This window comes from Miniopterus natalensis, chromosome 13 (genome assembly GCF_054644295.1).
Source record: "Miniopterus natalensis isolate mMinNat1 chromosome 13, mMinNat1.hap1, whole genome shotgun sequence".
Classification (NCBI taxonomy): Eukaryota; Metazoa; Chordata; class Mammalia; order Chiroptera; family Miniopteridae; genus Miniopterus; species Miniopterus natalensis.
In genome coordinates this window covers 49,450,990-49,459,295 of record NC_142093.1, presented here as the reverse complement: position 1 = coordinate 49,459,295, position 8,306 = coordinate 49,450,990, and the positions used below count along the sequence as shown (strand labels likewise).

At 47.1% G+C, this 8,306-nt stretch overlaps 1 pseudogene; it reads left to right on the top strand.

Moving 5' to 3' along the window:
• Positions 1 to 451: 451 nt before the first annotated feature.
• On the top strand, positions 452 to 1,002 carry LOC107528625 (large ribosomal subunit protein uL11 pseudogene; annotated as a pseudogene).
• Positions 1,003 to 8,306: the final 7,304 nt, after the last annotated feature.

Below are 8,306 nucleotides of genomic sequence, written 5' to 3'. Positions count from 1 at the left end.
TTTTAAGTCAGCCTGGCTGGAGGGCTCGCTTTCTATAGATACTATTGGCTGGGGAGTGTGAGCCTCTGATCTGGGGTCCATGTGACCATTTTCTATTTTATTCACACACACCCCAACTATACAAGGCAGTTGAGAGGGTGGAGAGGAAGGTATATATTTGGGAGGAGTCTCAGGGACTTGCTTTTACTTGCTAAAACAGCCACACTTCCCAGAGGTAGAGTTTCAGAGAACTTAAATGACTGAGAACTGCCCCTCAAGTCAGCCTAGGGCCCTCTCAAGTGAGAGTTTGTGGGATTCGGATTGTTATCCCCACCATCCCCCCAATCCATAGAAACCCAACATGGAAGCATCAGTGGGGAATTATTAAAACCACTATAGTTTTCGGCTTTCGGCTCGGAGGAGGCTCAGGTGCAACTTTCTTCGGTCGTCCCGAATCCGGGTTCATCCGACACCAGCCACCTCCACCATGCCGCGGAAAGCTCGACCCCAACGAGATCAAAGTCGTGTACCTAAGGTGCACCAGCGGGGAAGTGGGTGCCACGGCTGCCCTGGCCCCCAAGATCAGCCCCCTGGGCCTGTCTCCAAAAAAGGTTGATGACATCGCCAAAGCAACCAGTGATTGGAAGGGTCTGAGGATTACAGTGAAACTGACCATTCAGAACAGAAAGGCCCAGATTGAGGTAGTGCCTTCTGCCTCTGCCCTGACCATCAAAGCCCTCAAAGAACCGCCAAGAGATAGGAAGAAGCAAAAGAACGTTAAGCAGTGGAAATATCATATTTGATGAGATTGTCAACATTGCCCAACAGATGCGGCACCGATCTTTAGCTAGAGAACTCTCTGGAACCATTAAAGAGATCCTAGGGACTGCCCAGTCTGTGGGCTGCAATGTTGATGGCCGCCACCCTCATGACATCATAGATGACATCAACAGTGGTGCAGTGGAATGCCCAGCTAGTTAAGAACTACAAAGGAGAATGTTTCTATTAAAGTTCATTTGACAACCAATAAATAAATAAATAAATAAATAAATAATAAAACCGCTATAGCCCTGGCTGCTGTTGCTCCCTGGTCAGAGCGTCGGCACACGTGCAGAAGGGTTTTGGGTTCGATTCCCAGTGAAGGGCACATACCTGGGTTGCAGGTTCATCGGGAGGCAACTGATCCATTATCTTTCACATTGATGTTTCTTGCTCTTTCTCTCTCTCTTTCCCCCTCCCTTCCACTCTCTCTAAAAATCAATGGAAAAAAATATCTTCACTGAGGATTAACAAGAACAAAAGACTTTAATAAGCAGTAGCTGTTTCTCGTAAATAATACCTGTTCATAATAGGAAAATTAGGAAATAACACAAAGATAGCTAATGATGATTTTGAGAGGTATATTCTCCAAGATGTTTTTCCCATATGCATGTTTATATTTATGATTGATGGAAATTATGGACTCAGCCTAAATTACATATTCCTCTTAGCAAGGCGTAGGGATACTGCTTTAAGAGTCACAAAACCCTTGGTTCAAATCCCAGTTCTGCTTCGTGCCAACAAATCACAGTTCACAAGAGATCCTAGTTCACAGGCTAGTTCACTTCATGTTTCTGCGCAGATATTTCAATGACACAATATATATATAAATTGCCAAGCACCAGGAAGAACAGTAAATTAATGATGATTTCTTCTTCTGTCCGGTACCTGAGAGGGTGTAAGAGTTCCGGAAGAGGCTCTTAGACTTAATCTACCCCAGTGGTTTTTAAACTGGCTTCCCTGAGGGCCACCCTGCTCTGGGCTCCCCAGCCCTGAGTCACCACAAGCAACTCCCCTTTTCTTTTATATATTGGGCTTCTAGATAAAATAGAATTTGCAGAATATATGGTTTTACTACTAATAAAACTTCCTACTCCTGCCATCCCCTCTCTAAAACTGCAGAGGGAATGTGCCTTGCCCAAGGACACGAGGTGAGCTGGTAAAGAACAGGCTCTGAAGTTTTGGTCCAGCTGGTAAAGAACAGGCTCTGAAGTTTTGGTCTGGTACCCTCTCCACTTCTGCCTGGCCTTGACAGTAGCCCTAAATTGATCTCTTTCAAGCTCCCAAGACCTCTGGTATGGAGCCCTATGATTTTTGTTCACAAGTCCCATTTTCTGTAAGCAACTTTTTCATGGTTTTATAAGCCTCTGCTCCATCAAAGAACATTTAAGGAAGACCTAGCACTGTGTTCTGAGGATGGAGAGGAGTGTCATCCTTCTAACCAGAGGCCTCAAGACTAGATGGCATCCAGGGACAGCCATTTGGTGTTGTGGGTGTCTGTGTCGTCATTGGCTGTGAGTGTTTTTAGGTCAGTGATTGTTGCTCATTTCCCTCTCGTCCCTTCGCCCCCTTACAAGGCTCTTTTTTGAAGCACCTAGCACCTGAGTGCACTCGGTGAAGGTTGATTGTGTTGAAGGAAATCAGAGGTCCTGGGATAAGCAGAGGAGTCAGCCAGTGTTATCCTCAGGAGATGGAAGTCAGCAAGCATCAGGACAGGCTTGTGCCCACTGGGCAAAGATCTTGGAGCGAAGACCAGTATAAGATGCTGCTTTCTTGCCAGCTGTCTTCCTCATAATGCCCTTGGCTCAGCCTAGGAAGAATTAAGGAAGAGATAGTGCACTGGCAAGGTTAGCCTTGTTAGAACCTGGTTGATATCTGCATGGAACATGGAAGCTCGTTTAGGACTGGGCTGCTTGCCTTCTTTAAAATACTTTGTTACCCTGGCCAGTATGGCTAAGTGGTAGAGCATTGGCCTGCACGCCGTAGGGTCTCGGTTCAATTCCTGGTCAGGGGTACGTACCTAGGTTGCAGGTTCGATCCTTGGTCCTGATCGGGGCACTTGCGGGAGGCAACCAGTCAATGTGTCTCTCTCACATTGCTGTCTCTCTCTTTCCCCTCAACCCCACCCCACCCCTTCCACTCTCTCTAAAAATCAATGGGGGAAAAAATCCTTACATACACACACATGCACACACAAAATACAAACAATTCAAGACCGAGGCAGGAATGAATTTCAACTGGGAAGAGTATGTTCATGTGCACTGGCGGGGCACACAGAGGTTGCCCTGTGCCGTCTTGGGAGAATGCTCTGTTTTAAAGCAGTTATTCCAAGGAGCAGGTGTTGCCTCATTGTCTCAGGACAGAATTTTGGCCAAGGCCCAGAATGCTAGATCAGAGCATCCCACCACTGCTGGGGTTAGTAGACAAAAACTCCAGTTCACTACCTGGGGGAAAAGAGAGTCCTACTTCAACAGATTTTCTAAATAACTGATAGCTGTGCAGAAAAAAAACTTATTTCCACATTGACATCTTTAAAAAAATGTTAGTTTTTAGAAAGTACAGTCTAATATTTAAAAGAATCTTAGTTTGGTGGATGAAGATCTGGCTAAGGGCTGGGACTAAGGTTGGAGCATGAAGTCTGTGTGCCCCGGATCAGCAATGTACAAGTAGAGGAGACTGGAAGGAATGTGGGTTGTCCTCAAGATGTTCCCCAACTATTGCAAAACAAGTGGGAAAGAAAAGAAAAGACCATAACTTCTTAAACATAAGCTTGCCTTTTCTTGGGGCCTGCTTTTGAAGAATGGAATGTAGAAAAATGATCCTGTTAATGGAGGGTTTGGGGTGGTTGAGGAGTTATTTCCTGGCATGTGGTGTGGTACGGGGTAGGAGCTGGGTAAATGTTTGAGTTGATTTCTGAGAGGAAAGATGTTAGGCTGGAAGCATAGTTGGATTCTGTCCTTAGCGCCGGTCTGACTCAACATCACAGTCCTAAGGCCAACCCGCCCTGGGGCCCAGCTCCCTGTGTGTGAGACCAGAGTGTTGGCCAGCATTACCTGGGAGGTCTTATTAAGACTATTAGTTTTGTGTTTTTAAAAATATATATCTTTATTGATTTCAGAGAGAGGAAAGGAGAGGGAGAGAGAGAGATAGAAACATTAATGATGAGAGTCATTGATCGAGCCCGCAACCTGGGCATGTGCCCTGACCGGGAATCAAACCCCGATCGCCTGGATCCTAGGTCAACGCTCAACCGCAGAGCCACCCCCGGCCGGGCAAGACTATTAGTTTTAAGAGCAGTGCTCCTGCTGGCCCCAGTGCATTGTTTTTGTTTGTAAGCAGGAGGAGTATCCTTAAGGAAATGAAAAATACCAGCTTGGATTTCCCTGCCCTCTCTGTGCTTAGGAATCTCGCCTACCTGCTGGGAAGTAGCCTTTGCATACTTCTTCCTGCTGTGTCTTATTTGAAGGTTAGCTGACAAGTGAGGGTCTCACCTGGTCGTTCCTGGCTCAGTGCCCCCCTTCCTGCTGGAATGAGGACTAGCTTCTTTGGGGTGTGTATCATTTGAAGAGAGGAAGAGCCCTGGGAAGAACAAGAGAAGGATGGCAGGCCCTCTGTGGCCACCTGGTGAGGCTGTCACTTTGTTGTGTACACGTGTTGTGTTTGTGTGTTTTCTAAGGGGGTTCAAGAGGCTGGGGCAAGTGAAGACTTGGCCACGCAGTAGTCGCTGTATGTGGCACCTTTGGGATTTCACTGCCAAGGATGAGCCACACACATGTGCATCCGGTTACCAGGATTCTTGGTGTCTGTGGGAATTTTTCTGAGAACCAACAAGAGGTAAGGGGGTTTGCATTTGGTCTGGGAGGATGTTTTTTCACTCCTGGGCCATGGGAAGGCCCTGACGGAATGGAAGACAGATATATAGCTTGTTCTGAACTTGCACATCTCATCTGTCTTCATACAGAAGCACATTGTTTCCTCTTTAGGTTTTTTTCAGTCATACCCAGGGGCTTTCCTGAGATTATAGAGAAAAAGGAAATATAGATAAAGGACCAAATATCTGGCACACAATAAGGGCATCTGAAGGAATCTTGACAGGTAGTCTGGTGTAGGCCTTCATGCATGCGTGTGTACCTAGACCAGGGATGACAAGTGAGTTTCATCTCATGATTGAGAGGAGGCTGCTGGGACACTGTCCTGAGGATGGTAGGAAGCTGGGTTGGGCTCTGTAGAGGAGTCCCCCGAGCGATTTGTGTAGGCAAGATGGCCATGGGGGCACACGTGTTGGTTCAGTATTTGCTCTCCCAGGCTTAACCTGCTCCAATCAGAGAAGATCTGTACTTCTGTCAGAGTTCTGCGCACTTCCCTAAATTGGTGAACAGAGAGCAGCATCCTTTCCGAGTTAGCATCTCCTCCTCACATTCGCCCCCACCAGGTCTTGTTCGTCACCTGGCAGGTCGTTCCTCCTTGATGCCAGCGTAGGGAGCTGTCCAGCCTAGGGTCTCTAGTCCGCCTCTTTTAGGACAGTCATGCATATACCACATCCCCCCTTTTTCCTTTGTCTTTCACCAGTCTCAGCTCAGTTAAATTCTTCCTTGGCTTTCTCTTGTGTAGTAATGCATTCACATCTTTCTTACCAACTTGTATGGGTCTGCAGATGGTACTTTGAGCTTCAGAACAAGTTTCCCATTTCCTTCTGGTAACATACCCCATCCTCCCTCCTGCCATTCAGCCAAAGGAGTGGGCATGTGACCCAGGCCTAGCTACACATTTCTCTGGGCACAGAGATTGGTCCGGAGGTGGACACGCGGCCCAGACTGAGTCACTAGGCCTTTCCCTAGGGTTTCGTGATTTGATGTTGGAGAGGATAGCTTTGCCTACAGAACCCAGAGCTGGGAAGATGTGACAGTGGGGCTGCTGGTGGCTAAACACCCTGGCACATGGAGAAGGCCTGTAGACAAAAGGGTTGAGTATGACAGAGCAGAGATAAACAGAGATGAGACATAGGCAGAGAGAGAAGGAAGCCGGCGTAAGTCTTGATTCTAGTTACTCAGGCCCCAGCTCCTGCCACTTCTCCTTTGATGCCTTGAGCTGTCCCATGTTCTAGAAGGAAATCCTTGAGTAGAGCTTGGATTATTAAATATGTGGTATAGTGGTGAGGATGGACTAGGTTATGCTGCAGTAACAACTCCCAGATCCCAGTGGCTGAAGACAGCAAAGGTTTATTTCTTGCTTTACCTGCCCATTCACTGTGGGTTGGCAGAGACACACTGCTCATTGCAATCACTGGAATCCCAGGCTGACGGAGTCCCCTTTATCTTAGGCCCTCTTAGGGTGCTCTCATTGCCACACAAGGCAGCAGGATTCCTTGGGGCAGGGAAAGAAAAATGGGACTCATGCACTGTCTCTTAAATACTCTAACTAGAAGTGACACATGTCATTTCTGTTCACATTTCATTGGCAAAGAAAATCATAATGAGCAAGCCTGGATTTAAGTGGGTAGATAATGCAGTTTTACTAAATATTTGTGAACAGCCCCAGTGACCACCATATATGGTGAATGAATGAGTCCTAGCCAGCCTTGCAAACATCTAAATGTCTTTTTTTTTTTTTTTTGGCTAAAGTTAGTGTAAAATGGGATTTTTTCCCCCCTCTTACCACTGGGAGAGTCCTAACAAACTCCTTTACCTTTTTACATTAGAAAAATCTCTCACTCCCCTTTGACCCCTTTTCTTTATTCTGTTTGAGAGTTTAAAAAGGAGGTTTTAATCTTGAGAAGAAATGAGCAGTTGTAAATTTTTTTTTAAATATATCTTTATTGATTTCAGAGAGAGGAAAGGAGAGGGAGAGAGAGAGATAGAAACATCAATGATGAGAGAGTCATTGCTCAAGCCGGCAACCCGGGCATGTGCCCTGACCGGGAATCGAACCCTGATCGCCTGGATCCTATGTCGTCGCTCAACCTCTGAGCCACGCCCGGCCGGGCGAGCAGTTGTAAAGAACGGATGCAGTTCCATGGCTAAGCCCGTGAAGATGCCCTATGATTTTCATTATATTCTATGTGTTGGTCTCATCTGTCTCCGTGAAGCCTCCCTTGGGCCCCCTAACTGAAGAATGATTTCTGTCTGCTGGGTCTTCTGAGTGGCACAGTCAGTTTGTACCTCGTGATGAGGTGGTTTGTGCATTTTTCCTGTCTTAAGGACCATGTCTGTTTATTTGTCTCCCTCACAGCCCTTCAGGTGTAGTAGGCGCCCAGTGAGTACGTGTTGGGTCACAAATGAGTCAGGACCTTGCTATTCAAATTGTAGTCTGTGTACCAGCAACGCTGGCATCACCAGGAGCTAGTCAGGGACGCAGAGTCCCAGGCCCCACCTGTGACCTAGTGAAAGATCCCTGTGAAGTATGAGAAGTACTGAGTCAGGTGCCATTATTGCCCCTGTGAAATGAAAAGCTATGGACTTGCCTAAGGTTCCCATCAATGGCTGATGAGCCTCTCTCTCTGAGAAGTTCCAACCCTGACTTTTTATTTTTGTAAGTTCTGAGTGGCATAATTGGACTCCCCCAACCCAATGTCCAACCAAGAGCCTTTCACAGATGGGCTGCCTGATTGTGATCTTGTAAAATGTAGTTTGACCTCAGTTGGGGTTTAGACTATCAAAGTAACGCTTGTCAGACAGAATATTGAGCTGAGAGGGTCATGCTATTGAGAGTGGGATACAACCCACCTAGAGAAAGAGGCGCGGTGAAACAACTGATGCTGGGGACTCAGGGTGCATTTACAGAATCATGAAAGGACTTTACTTATGAGAATGTGAGGCTGAGAACCACTGGTCCCCATATGTCCATCCTGAGGAAGACTCAGGATTCAGCAGGACCTATATGCTCTTCAGGTCAGGCCCCGTGAGCTGTGGAATTCAGTCTTACCAGCAAGTCCGCTAAGCAATACCTTCAAAATCTTCCTCCATCCAACTGACTCCCACCTCCACTGACACCACCCTGTTCCAGACCCACATTACTGCTCTCCGGGACCATTTCAAAACCCTCCTAATTGTTCCCCTGCTCCTACTCCTGTCCCTCCAGTGATTTGTTTAAAATGTAGGATAGATCATACCTTTCACCTGCTATTTTAAAACTGTCCAGAGACCTTGTGTCACACTAAGTAAAATTCAGACTCCTTACCATCCTCAAGATTGAGCAAGGCCTGGCCCCTGCCCCCTCCCCAACCTCACTTTGTATTGCTCTCCCCTCCCTCCCTCAGCAACATCACCCTCATTGTTCCTAGGGGAGGACCAACTCACTGTTTTCTCTGCCTGGACCCTCCCCCCCCCCCCCCCCCCCCCAGGTAGTCATGGCCCTTTTCCTCTTTCCATGTGGGTCTCTGCTCACATGCCACCTTTTCAGGAGAGGCCTTTCTGGCCACTTCCTCCAAAATACGCCACACCCACCACTCTATCCCCCATCATTCCCTGAAACTAAGCTTTTAGTTCATTTGCATACTTGTTTATGGTCTC